Raw genomic sequence first — 15,260 nt, 5'->3', positions numbered from 1 at the left:
TCGGTATCCTGGTTATAGGATGTTGATATGATTAGTGATCTATTAGATCGGTTTGACTGTTATATATGCTAGCATATGATATTTATTTGCACATGATTTGCTTGATTTGGGGTTGGGTTGAAACGGATTTGCTTTGTGTTGAAGGACAACATACACAGGGTGGACCGGATAGACCGTAGGACACGAGGGCATGTTAGTTATGTCGAAGGCCTAAAGAACAGTCCAGACAGGCTGAAGGCCCTAGAGGGCATTCAGACATGCTAAAGGCTCTGAGAGTGGGCCAGATAGACTGTAGGCCTGGTGTGGGTGGTCCATTCATGTTATAGACTCTATATGCATGATGTTTGTTTATCTGATATTATTATGATTGTATGGCATTGGTATTTTGGGGGAACTTACTAAGCTTTGGGCGTATAGTTGTTGATTTTGTCTCAGGTACTTCTGATGATCGCGGGAAAATGAAGGCGTGATCGTGCACCTCCTTATGTTTTTATGATTTGATTATGGGGATACTCTAACATGAAACCATTTTGAAAAAAAATTGTAATAATGATTGGTTTTTGAATGTTTTAAAAAGTTTTAAATTGGCTTGAATTTTATGGATGTTACAGCTGTCGCCGATAATTCTTTGCTGGAAAGAGATTATGTATTCTTTCATTGGGAAAGCTCATTCAATGACTGGATTTCCAGGGATAACACGAACCATGGGAGGCAACTGGGAGATGAACCCTTTTTGTGCTGACAGGGTAAAGCTTCCTTCAGCTCCCCAACCTATATACAGTAACAACCAACTGCTAGTGTATAACCACAAACACCCATGATTGTACCGATCAGCCTCGGGATGGAATATCAATGTGTCGAATCCAATCAACAAACGGATTGAAGTTATCAGGGTTTGTTGGCCTTCCGCCTCAATCCTACTGCTCCCCCGGTGCTTTTGTGCCTACGACTTTCAGTCGGCCTGCACCGGGTATCTTGGCTTGGTGCATAGAGCAGGATCGCCTCAACCCTCCTAAGCACAATGTGTTGCCATAGACAATTAGGAGAAAGATCTAACCCGGTTCCCAGAACCTAAAGAACAGGCACATTCTAACCCATCAAACCTCAATTTGACAATCAATAACATCACACCTTTCGCCTGAAACTCGTGACTCGCACCACAAACCAAAAGATTCCCCATTCACCTCACTGTCTTCCAGGATGCATGCCTCACATTGATACACTCATAATTCTCAACGAAAATTTTCACTATAAGCCATCCCAAAATGGCCATCCATGAATACACCCCAACTTAAAGACTGAAGACACAATCGATCATGCAGAAAATATCCTCGAATAGGTCGATAGCGGACCTTTACCAATCTGAATCCATATGTTCACCAAAACTATATCATACCCTTGAATCTCTGCCATGCCATTACCAACCTTTAGAGTGATGAAAGAAGATGATCAAACCATAAACTTTCACATTTCATCCGATCCCTAACAACAACTTGTGAACAATCAAGAATACAGGGCAAACATTTCACAAATTCAATCTGATACCCGAATGACACTCCTAACAGCCCTTGACCATTCCCTATCCAAACTAACTAATTAATGGGTCTTCCGATCTCCACCAATGTGTCAATACAAAGAGTAACGTAAAGAGATTAAATGATCAATCATGACCATTTGGCCAACAACTCATGACTGGAATGCCCCTACCTGGTCCTCATTCCATGGTTGAAATGCTCCTGATCTTATACCTACCTTGTCAGTATTACATTACTTGCCCATCCTCATGAGCCCTAAAGACACTCTCCTCCTTTCACTGCCTCGAGGGAACCTAATCGCCGTCCCACACAACACCAAACAAGCATCACAATACAGAAAATCCTACCACACGCTTTCATTATAGAAAAAATTGATGTCCAAGAGTTTTCAAGCTCTCCTACATGAGCACCAACAGTCCTTAATTGCACTCCATAGGTGATAACCAACAAGCACAATTAACATGCAGTTCCACAAGTTATTGTCACAAAGCAACATGCTCAATGCTAGGAGACAGACCTACTAATTGCTACAACATAACAGTACACTCAATACCTGAATGTATTTTTAACAGAATACATATAGAGTCTTCAACATGACTAGACTGCCAGCCTATCTGGACCACTCTTAAAACCTTCAACATGTCTGGACCGCCTCTCTGGGCTGTCAGCCTGTCTGGACCGTTCTCCAGGCCTTTGACCTGACTGGTACGCCCTGCTGACCTTCAGTCTATTAGGATCACCCTAGGTCTGTTGAGCAAAACCCTGGGCCCATCCTGGTGCCCTCTCCCATATAGCCAACTCTCCCCCACTTGAGGTTTCAAACTCTTAATCCAATCCGCAGATTATAATCCCGACCTAACGATGCCTACAAACCAATCCAACCCTAATGCTACCTTGATCCCCCATAGATACACATGAAGAATTGCCCTATCAATAGCAAAAGATGCCCACATCATCGATTGAAACAAAATCCCATACTTGATCGAGACTTCATGGGTCCTACCCACACGAAACTAGCCCAATAAGACTTTTAAGGCGATCTCAATGGTTTCCAATCCCGAGTTTTCTATAAATAAGAATTTCTAATTTACCAATGAGGGTGAACTTACCTAAGGACCAAGGGAAACATAAGCACACTGCACATGAGAGTTTTGTCGATCAATGTCTACCGATCAATTCTGAAACAAGAGTATGAACAACAACTGTCAAAACCTTCAATGCCTGACACTCGACTTAAGAATTTCTAATTCTCCCGCACTTATGGTTCTAACTACCACCCACTGGTTAGAAATCAACCCAATAATAACATAAAGTCAACCTAGGATATAACTTTCCCAATACAGTAAAATTTCAACACAATACAATTTCCCGATACCATCATGAAGAATACATGAGATGTCACACTATCACAGGCATTCGAAGAAATCCTGACTTCTTCCTCCTGGGTTATCCTGACCATCCTGAGGGTATGCGGGAAAACTCCCCTTCGATCTTAGGTGACATGAACTAATCCTTGTTTGCAATCCAACTAATAATATGGCACCCGGCTTACCCGAGAATATGGTACTCATGCTACATCGACTCACATGTGCTTACCAGGTTGAAATACTATCGCCAACCCCTACGACTAACGGACCCCGAGCTGGAAATATAACTTGAACCTGGGGTCACAAGCCTGTTCACTCCTGTGAACATGGAAAAACAAAAAAGGTACAACCCTTGTGATAGATGATAAAAGTTTGATCCATCAATCAACCTTTCTACTTCCCATCCTCTAATGAATCCCTAAACTCTAGCTACCTACAATTCTTTGATAACAAAATTCTCTTGACACTTCTAATGACCTAATGACTCATGAAGTTCCGCAACACATTGATCATACAAAACATGTAACTAACCTGAAACTACTGCTTATCCACACTCAACAAGACTCCAAGGCAAGACAAATACCGATCAAGGACAATTGACCATAATATTATTACATAATGGGGTGGGTTCCAATTACATACCAGAGAATTCTTGCGACTCGATCTTGACCTCCTGAGGAACGATGACTGTCAAAATCCTAATTCCTTCCGGCCCCAAAGTAGGACAGTTGGACCTGAAATGACCTGGATGGTGACAATGAAAGCATATCTGATCCTTCTTACAATCCCGTTGCACATGCCCTCTCTCTTCGCATTTGAAACACATGAACTTGTGACAATCAAGTCCATGGGTTCCCCTACAGTTACCACATATCTACTGATCCTCCTGACTTCCAGTACCTAGGTCAGCAGCCTCCGACTCTTCGTCCTCTGCTGAAAGGTCCCTCCTCCTCTTTCGTAGTTGTGGCCCCACAACCAGCACGCCCCCAATATCCATCCTAGTAGCAACATCTCTCACAGATTTCAAGGCTGCAACTTACTCCTCAAGCTTGGCGATCACCCTGGCAGTGACCCAGTCCACGACACCGAACAATTTTTCTTGCAAGATCTAAGAAACCTTCACAGAAATCATTTCCCATATCTGATCAATTGAACCGCCCTCACCGGGCCTGCAGTCTATCTGGCCTACTGTTAGAACCTTCAGCATGTCTTGTCCGCCCACCCGTGCCTTCAGCATACCTGGACCATTCTCCAGGCCTTCGGCCTAATTGATATGCCCCAATGGGTCTGTAGTCTATCCGGTCTGCCCTAGGTTTGTTGGCCTTCCGCACAAAGCAGGTCCTGCCTCAACCCAACCCCACGTATACAGTCACCACATAAACATCATAAGCAAGCTAGCATGTACAAACAATCAAACCGACCTAACATATCACAAATCATAACATCATCCTATATACCAGGATACCGATTTAACAGGTCACTAACATATCATCATCCTATATACCAGGATACCGACATAAAAAGTCACTAAGCATATCATCATGAAATAACCAGGATAACAATCTAATAAGGTTCAATATTGGTACCTTCGACCCTGTTAGTATAGTGAAGAAAAATCACATCACAATGTCGAACGGAACTGAAAAGAACAAACTCTCGAAACACGGCTCCGAACACCAACACCTATAACCACCATTGACCCAATTCAATGAATTCTCAAATAACCAAAATACCCTCAAAAGTCAAACTTGGTCAAAGTCAAAGTCAACAGTCCATGTTGACCCAACTCGTCGAGTGCAACCTACAGACTCGTCGAGTTCCTTCGGAACTCAGAAGATCCTGAAAACCCCAGTCAACTCGCTAAGTTACCAGACAACTCGTCGAGTGCATGCAACATCATCCAGAATCTCGGGACAACCCTAACCAACTTGTCGAGTTATCTCACTAACTCACCGAGTTCATGCAGAATCCAAAAATCGGGAAACCCACATCCAACTCGTCGAGTTGACTATGCAACTCGTCGAGTTCCTTCAGTCCTTTTCTCAGTCAGAAGCTTTTAAGCGACACCAAAGCTCCAAAATGTAGATCTAGCTTCCTAGGGTGAAGTTACTATGTAAAGTTGCCAACTTTACGTGCATGCAAGGTGTCATGAGGCTAAAACATCCAAACTAATCTTAGGAAGAGGTTTAGGGAATAAAGAAGGGCTAGGGTTAGGTAAAGTCGAGAACTTTATGTTTATGAGGGCCTAGAGGATTCCAGATATGAGACCATGTTCTCATGATAAGCTCAAACCCGAGAATGACCCCATTTTGTACCATAAATGCCCATATACTTACACAAGAAGAGATCTAAGAAATGGAAAGCCAAGGTAAAGACTTTTTACCTCTAAATGGATGTCAAAACGAAGAAGATGCTGGATCTACAAGCTTCTCCTCGTTCCAAGCCTCAAAATTTTCTAGCCTCTTCAAAAATGCACCAAACACACACATTTTAGCCTCACACACACACTTAAAATGAAGGTTAGCTCGATTAGGGTTTCTCTCTGGACGTGAAAGTGGCAAGGTTGGCTGGGTGAAAGGACTTAAGGTCATTTAAATAGGGTGCAAACCCAAAAAATTAGGGTTTTCATATCCATCTCCAACTCGTCGAGGTAGATCCTCCAACTCGTCGAGTATACTAGTTTCTACACGACAAGTTGGGGCCTCCAACTTGTCGAGTAGGCTTCCTTAATTACATGAAAATCCCTAAGATCTCATTCCTATGAATTGTGATGTTATAACTCTCCGCCATTTGAACTAGGCTTCGTCCTCGAAGCCTACTGTAATGAACAATCCAGATAATGCTCTTGCATCCCAGTCTCCGACTCCTAAGTCTACTTGGATCCCCTCCGATGTTGCTACTTGTACCTTTACCAAGGATATGTCTTTGCTACACGGAACCTTTACCTCTCCTTCCAAGATGGTCACCAGCCTCTCGATGTAGTTCAGACACTCATCGTTCTGAGCTTATGAAAAGTATTGAGTATTATTGGGAAACTTGTAAGAAACGTAACATGATTTTTCAATCAAAGTCTAAGAGGTTGTCTAGATTATGGTTAGTAAAATTAAATCTACCAACGTAGGTTAAAAATTGTCTAAACATCAAATCACGAATTAGTTACATATAGTTTAAATGGACACAGAACTAGAATTGTCTAAAACTATAATTATTCATAAAAATATCTTCTTTACTTTCCTTTATGCAATTGTTTTTCTTAGTTTTCTTGTTAGTTAATTAAAAATCCCACTTTTATTTTTATTGTCGTTATTTTTGTGTCGAATCACAATACCTTGTGCAAAGAGGTATAAACCAAGTGTTTTTGTGTCTATGTGGATTCGATTCCTACTTTAGCTACACTAGGTTTTGGTATATTTTAGCAGTATTTTTATACCCTTATTTATACTTGATGTACTTGGGTTTATCACATGAAGCAGTCTAATTTATTGACAATATGCATCAATTTCAAAACTCTTGTCTAGACACAACATCTAAAGTGTTTCTATAATACCCATAAAAATCAAGCCAATTTAAACCTTTTTAAAACATTAAAAAAAAATTAATTACTACAAAGTGTTTTCAAAATAGTTTCATATCAGAGTTCCCAAAAATCATCATCATAAATCGAGGAAGTGTACGGTCACGCCTTCGTTTTTCTACGGTCATCCGTTGTACCTGAAAAAATAATGAATACATGTAAGCTCGAAGGCTTAGTGAGTTACCCCCAAAATACCTATACTAACAACAATGCACATACAAGAACAAACAACATGATATGGTTCCAATCATCCATCGAGATGGAATACCCGAGGCCCCTCAACTATCGGGTTGGAATGCCAACATACTATGAGTCCAATGATCCTCGAGATGGAATACTCTCGACCCATAACCATCGGGTTGGAATGCCCACATATAACACATATATAACAAATACTATGGGTCCAATCATCCATCGGGATGGAATACCCCAGGCCCTCAACCATCGGGTTGGAATGCCCACCTACTACGAGTCCAATCATCCTCGGGATGGAATACTCTCGGCCCACAACCAGTCAAACATGTGTACCTATATCAGATAATTATATAACAATCTATAGAGACAACATACTATGGTCCTATCATCCTCGGGATGGAATACCCTCAACTACGAATCAATCATGTGCACATATAACATATAATCTCCTACCAACATACAGACAGTCAGACCAAATTACAGGTTACTAAGCATACATGCACCACAATGTAAACAATCTTAGGCTAAAGGATTCGATTCCACAATGGTTAGACTCAGAGAAGAGCTGCGAAGCAGAACCAAACCTTTCAACCTAATATCCTTTAAACCATGTAAGCTAGCACGCACGGATAGTCATACAGACCTAACAGACCACTGATCATAACATCATCCTAACCCAAAATAAAAATCTAACATAACATCACAGCACGTAATCACAAGATAACTAGGATAAAAATCCAAAGGGTCTGTGTCTTAGACCCTTAAGTATAGTGAGGATAACTCACCTGGCAATGTCGATCGAAGTTGAAGAATCGAACTCCCGAATCGTTGTCTCACCAAAAATCCCGAACTATCCAAAATAACGAATATTAAGTCAATAAATGGGAATACTAATTTTACCAAGAGTCCCACCTATGATAATAGTCCATTTTGCCTTCCCTCTAATTTGGACCAAGGCCCAATACCAAATCCATGATCCACAAGTCCACATATGGGTCCCATTTTAAGACTCACTACCAAAACTGACCCAAAATACTCTTATCCAGAGATCCCATCAAGGCCCAAGTCCGACTAGTCCAAATGTAGCCCAATACCGAAGCCCAAATCGCAAATCCCAACATGGGTAGTACGCTGGGTGTACCCCTCTAGTACGCGGGGTGTATTTCAACCCATTTTTGACTAAAAAACGCAACCGTTGACTCGGTACGCGGGCTGTACTGCTCTCTACGCAGGGTGTACGCAAGTCTGAACCAAAACTCTCATAAGTGCTTAATAGCTTAAGCACTTAAGCCCGAACTTTAGATCTATCGACCAAATGTGCCTACGATTCATAAAGTCTTGAACTTTAAGACTTTTGACGTCCAGGAAGTTCTTAGCACATGGTCTTAATCCATTAAGACCTTCCTACTCCATGCATGGGACACATTCAGCTATTGGGACATCGTTTTTATCACTTAGGACCCTTCCCAGGGTCTGTAAGGACAACTTAATATGACCAAAATGCATCATGCACCATATTGGGGTTTTTGGGACAAGAAAAGTGCCAAGAAACTAAACAATACAAGATCTACTCGAAATAGTTGTCAAGCTAGAAGCTTTTTACCTCCTGGAGCTTCTAGAGGACCAGAGAACTTCAAATCTTCAAGCTTGCCCTCTTTCTTCAACTATTTGATGCAATGCCTTCACCTTCAAGAGCTTAAAATACATACTAACTCACACTCACACACAAAACTAGGGTTTGGAACGTTTCTAGAATATGGAGGCTAGAAATGATGACAGAAAATGAGCCATAAGGATGTTTATATAGCCCCCAACCCTAAATATTAGGGTTTCCTTCTGACATGAGTACGCCTAGCGTACACAAGTGTATGCCCAACATACTAGGGTGCGCCTAGTACGCCCAACATACCCTTATGTACGCGCAACGTACTCCTCCTGGTCCCAAAATTGCAACTTAGCCCTTAGGCTTTTCATGGCTTTACCCTTCCATCCCCAGAGACTATAAATGACAAATCTTGGGATGTTATAGATTCCGATGTGCTTAGGGGAAATACACCTTAAGTGATCTGTGTTACTCCTAAAAAACATTATCGCGAAAAGGAAACACTGACATTTTTTGAAACTATGTGGTCTTTGTTACTATCATGTAGGTTCCTAGTGTTTTTAAAGAGAATCACTTATAACTTGTCCATGTGATAAATCAGTTCCACACTTCAAGTTATTCTGGGATGTCATCGTTCGAAAAGCTATATGGTTATTTACCTTATTATATACTCATTATGTGTTTTTGGGTGTTCTTGTTTTGTGTTCCACCCTCATGTTAAGTGAAATATGTACTGCCACGATCGGTGTTATGTGTTTTGTAGGGTATGATATCAATTTTAAAGGATATTATTGTTTTAATCCAGTAAGTCTGAAAATGTATGTCTCATGGCATGTCATTTTCTTGGACCATATTCCAATTTTCCCTATCCATGCTTAGCCACATGACATGACATACTCACATCTTCAAGTTATTTATCATTTTTTGTATTGTCCTTGATGAAATTGCATCAGATGTCTCAGTTCATGATACATTACCAACATCAAAACATCTCCCCTACACATACGACCACCCCTCACCTGCTATGACTATGGATCTTCTGCCACTATGTGAGTCCACTCGTACATACAAGACTAACAAGCTCCTAAAGTTTTCTTATTCTTTGTATTCAGATTCTTTTGCTTTTTTTCCATATATATATATATATATATATATATATATATATATATATATATATCATATGTTAGAACTGGAGTCATACAGAGAGATTGCTTCTAATCCCCTTTGACAAGATGTTATGGCTGAGGGGCTTATAACTCTTTATTCGAATCGTATGTGGGATATGGTTCCATTTCCACCAGAAAAGCATATAGTTGGTTGTTGTTAGGTATATAAGTACAAAATAAAGCATGACAAGACAGTTGAACGATATAAGTTCAGACTTGTTGCAAAATGTTACTTGTAAAAGTATGATACAGATTATGAGGAGACTTTTACTCCGATTGCAAAAACGAAGACCGTTCATACTTTGATAACAATTGAATATGTTCGGAAGTGGAAGATATTGTATATGACTCCTCTCTCGAAGTATTGCTCACCAGTCGGATGAATTTGATAGGCTTTAAAAGCTTGATACAATCTCAAACAAACCCCTCCTGCTTGGTTTGCGAAATTTTCTATTGGTGATTACTTATCTTAGTTTTCTTCCTAGTAATCACGATTCAATATTTTTTTATAGATGACAAAGTGCAGATCGAATTATCATTTCCTTATATGTAGTTGACATGATCATTAGCAATAATGATTATGATTCTATTAAGTATTTAAAGCTTGATTTGGCTCACTGTTTTGCTATGGAAGACTTGCACTTAATGTGTTATTTTTTGGGTATCGGGGTTGTTCAATCTAAAAAATGTTATTTTCTATCTCACGAAAAAGTATAAATTTGATCGGTTTGAACGTATACGACTCTCTGATAATAAAACTGTTGATACGACTCTTCAAACCAATATCCGATGTTCTTCGACTAATGGTGCTCCTTTATCAGATCCAAGCATACATCATGCTACTATGTTCGATTTGGTTTATATAGTGATATTAATTGGGATAGTGATCCTAATGATTGCAAGTTCATCCTTTGTTTTTGTATTTTTAATGGAGTTACACTAATCTCATGGAAAAGTAAGAAACACGATATTTGTTTCTTGATCTTTTACATAGGTTGAGTATCTAGTTATGTATATGGTTACTTGTGAGATTGTTTGGTTACGTTGGCTTCTTGCATATATGGATGTTGATGTTTCTCGACCTACCTTTACATTGTTTCAATAACAATGTGATGCATATTACAAATAATTCATTTTTTCATGAGCAGGTAACACATATTGAGAGTAGTAAGTTTTATTTTACTCGTTATCATCTACAACTCGGTGCCACTTCACTATCATATGTTCCATCAGCCTCGCAAATTACTAATATATTCAATGTTTATTGATATCACATTGTGAGTGCAAGAGGAGATGTTAACATAATAAGCTATTGAGTTATTTTTGTAAGGGGAGTGATTTGTACATAATATATTTACCCATATAAAACAGTTTATGGTTTAGAGGGTTGTATTGTATAAGTGTATAATATATAAATTGTTGTGTATGGATAATAACCCTTTTTTAATGAGTTTTTATTTAGCTTTTATGTAGGTTAACCCATAATAAACGTTTTCTTATTTATAGTTACTTTTTTTTTTGTAAGTAAATTTTCTCTTAATAATGAATTATTAACCTTTCGTTATTGGTTTACAATAATGGCAACCACCGTTTTTTTTTAATGAATTAGACCTTATATATTAGGAAGTAGGAATAAATCCAAATGCCGCTTAAATGATTATCAATGCGATCTAATGATATTTGTCGTAATGTGTTGACAAGAGATTAATTATTGATGCAAAAAGCTTAGCATCATAAATATTAAGAATACGCGTGATAGTACGATTATTGTAGGTGCATTTAACCCTATCTAGCGCAAAACTTGCATTCAGGGCCCTAAGTTATTATGAAATCAATAAATCATGAACGAGTCAAAATATTGTCCACTAGTTCGATAATTATTCGATGGTCAAAGCATGTACGGATATAACCATTTTGTGTCGTATCCGCCTATAGAAAAAGGAGATCAATTCATTCAGTCTATTTAGACGAGGCAATACCGATGTCATAAGGGAGATGATACTTCCACTACTGAAGTATTAATACAGTACCCAAAAGTTATTGTGGACATACAGTACACTGAATGATAAATAGTTAAATACTCATTAACTATATTGAAATTTGTTTTGATCGGCTAACTATGTTAAGTTATAGTAGAGTGCTAGTGTTTATTATAGACGAGGACGAGAAAACATACATAATCTTCACATAAGATCGTTAAATTAAAATCAATACTTTTCGACCCACGACAATGTATAAGTTTGGCTTTTGACACATATTTGAAGGGGTTGGCTAAAAATACATTATATTTTATAATTTAGACACCATATATAGTTTTTAAGGTATTTTGACACATATTTGAAAGGATTGACTAAAAATAAATCTTATTTTATAATTTAAATACCCTATTTAAATGTAAGTTTTCAATTATTGAGCCATCGCTTTGATAATAGACAATAAGCACAAGCATATAAGATAACATGTCAAAACCGGTAGATTTTATTATGGTAAATTGGATTAGTTGCGGATCTACATTAAATAAACAATAAGTTTGTTGAGCATAACTATTAGTTATTTTTAAAATAAAGATTCAATTGTTTAAATAAATATTGTTTTTAAACGGTGAGAATATTATTAAAGCAAAAAAGCAAATAAACAACACAAGCGATGAGCTCGACCCAAATTACAAGAACCAGTTCAAAATAGGCGAGGAGTTCCAAGCATGCCAATCAATAGAATTACAATTAGACCTATGTTTGATCCAATTGAAACTGTTTAAACTAATATCATTAGTTGTAATCATGATTGTCCGTCTTTCGTTTTTGAAAACAATCGCATTCCTGACCCTCCATAACATCCAAAGAGTGGTGTATACTAGAGAAAAACACAATTTCTTGATTTTTTGCTCCCCACGGTAGAATTAAGCATAACCAAATGAATTAGGAAGCCTCTAAAGAAGGGAAGACCAGTTCACCAACCATCTCCACAGAACCACAACGAAAAAAGTACAGAAGAAAAAACACGATCAATGCTCTCATCAGTTTCTTTACAAAAAGGACATAAAATAGACGAGACATGAATTCATGCCTAACTAAGCTCAAAAAATTAGGAATTTTGTTTTCAATCAATCTCCAAACAAAACAGTTGATTTTTAGAGGGACCCATTTTACCCAATTTAAAGAGTCGAAAGTCCTATTGTTGGATTGAATAGCCATCACATCTCTTAAAGCTTTCACCGAAAACACATCTTCATTGTCGCCTCCCCAAATCCACCTATCACATCCTTCATCAAACCTGAAAACAACAATCTGATCCGATAATGCCTGAAACTGGCTTGTTTCCCTCCCACCTCTAAGTTTCCCCCAATCCCATGAAAAAGACGAAATTTGCCCATTCATAATATTGACTCTTAACCACAAGGCAATCTTTATTTTTCTCAATTGCATAAAGGTTAGGATGAACATCTTTTAAAGCTATATCACCACACAAAAGATCCTTCCAAAAGAATATTTTGTCACCTTTATTCAACAACTCTTTTAAAAAATTTATCAAACTGAAAACCTCTATTTTCAAAATCACAATTGATTTGAGAAATACTCAACCAAACACATTTAATAGACTTCTTGACAATTGATCTACCATCGATAAGCTTAATATTGTGAATAGCTTTTATACAAGAAAACCAAAAAGAATCATATCAATTTTTCAATCTCCACCACCACTTGGCGAGAAGTGCCAAATTAGCCGAATCAAGACACCCAACTCCCAGACCTCCTATCTCCTTTGGTTTAATAACCTCCCATCTCCTTCGATTTAATAACCACCTATCATGCCACCCAATTGATATTCTTATTATCTTTACCAAAACAACTATATGACTGCCAAAATATACCAATGATTTCTATTTTTCAGTTTCGTCACAAAATAAATGATTAAACCATGAAAAAAGTCTCACAAAATCATTAAGTAACCAGCAGTGGAGCCGGGCTAAAAGAAAATGAGTATCCTATTTTTTTTTATGGGGTATCATCGCAACGACAAAGTATGAGGTGGTTCGGGTCGGTTTTATCCTAAAACCAAACCCAAAACCGACAACCTTGGTTTTGAAACTTTTAAAACCGAACCGAACTGAACCCAAACTCATCGATACGGTGTTTAGGTTTTCAGTTTGTACTTGTGTTTCCCGGTTTGGTTTTGGTTTTAAACCTAAACCTTAATTGAATCCTTAACTAACTTCAAGTCTTGTTATATAAATATTAAGTTGAAGTATCTTTTGATATTTGAATTGATGTGAGACTCAAATGAGATATCAAATTAAGGATGCAGATAAAATGTTTTTTTTAAATAGATGAAAATAACTGAGTTAACATGTGTTTGGCGATGTGAGATAAAATAACTGGAAAAATAAATGAATAGAATAACTGAAAAAATAAAAGAAATGTAAACAAAGGAATTGCAAGGAACGAGAATCAATCTTGAGATCTTTGTTTCAATAAGGCAACACCTTAACTAGTAGACTAGTTGTTTGTTTGTACTTATAAGTGAAATGATGTGTATATATATACTACATAAAACAAAATTTTTCTAAAAAGATTACACTACGCCCCTTCAAACGACTTACTTTAACAAAAAGCAAGCGAATTTTAGACGTAAATTCGCTAGTATACTCAATCTCAAGATTATTGAGAAAATTTAGTGAGTTTAATGTAGTTTTTGTGAGGTTGAAAAAATCTCAAAATTAGCAATGATAATATTATATATATATATATATATATATATATATATATATATATATATATATATATATAGAGAGAGAGAGAGAGAGAGAGAGAGAGAGATCAAATCACATCAAATACATTTTTGCATATATATATATATATATATATATATATATATATATATATATATATATATATATATATATATATATATATATATATATATATATCAAATCTCATCAAATACATTTTTGCACATGTAAAAATAAGTCTTTTAATGTTTTTATTGGGTTGATCAATTCTGAAATTTTTTAACTTGTGACATTAAACTACATAAACATTTTTAGAAAGGTTACGATTTGGTATATTTCCGAACTCATAGCTAAAATTAGCAAGCTTTTTGTTTAAGGTCCTTTCCTATAAGATAAAATAATCTTAGGCTAAAAGGAGTAGAGGTGTCAAGGAAGGTGTTAAGGAAAGTGTTAAATGTGTTATATCACTCCCATTATGCTAAAGAGGGTGCTAAGAAAGAGATGTCATGGATGCAGCGAGAAAAAAGAGGAGAAAGAAAGTATCAAGGTGTGTTGTGATTGGTTGATTTGTATTTTTTTTTATATATTTTAATTTTTTTCCTCCACAATTAAACCTATTAAATTGTCACGCTTCTACTCTCTAACTTTTTTGTGCTAGACATGCTAAGCCTAGGTGTCATGAAAAAAACTTAAAATTCTTATGTGATAACATGCTAAGAGTGTTACCAATCCCTTTAATCTTACATCAGACATTTTTTCACAATTTACATGGTGAATCATGTTAAAAAAATGAAAATATAGCCATTTAAATATATTTGACATCCAAATATTATCATTTTTGTAAATCTACTAAATAAACATTTTATCACTTTAGTTTGTTTTTTTTTTTTTGCTACATTTCATATCTATTTTTTTTATTCCGCCTATTATAATCGAGGAAGTAATTTATCCTCATTAAAACACTCAAGACTATTTATTATTGGTTTCAAACAGTAATAATTGAATTCAACAACAACAAAATCTCAAATCTCATAGGTTAGAGGGTATACAAATGGAAGAATAAGCGGGAACCTTTCCCTCACCTCGTAACA

Source organism: Lactuca saligna, chromosome 7 (genome assembly GCF_052625555.1).
Source record: "Lactuca saligna cultivar CGN05327 chromosome 7, ASM5262555v1, whole genome shotgun sequence".
Taxonomy (NCBI): domain Eukaryota; kingdom Viridiplantae; phylum Streptophyta; class Magnoliopsida; order Asterales; family Asteraceae; genus Lactuca; species Lactuca saligna.
The sequence above is the reverse complement of the archived record's forward strand: the minus strand, read 5'-3'. Positions refer to the sequence as shown.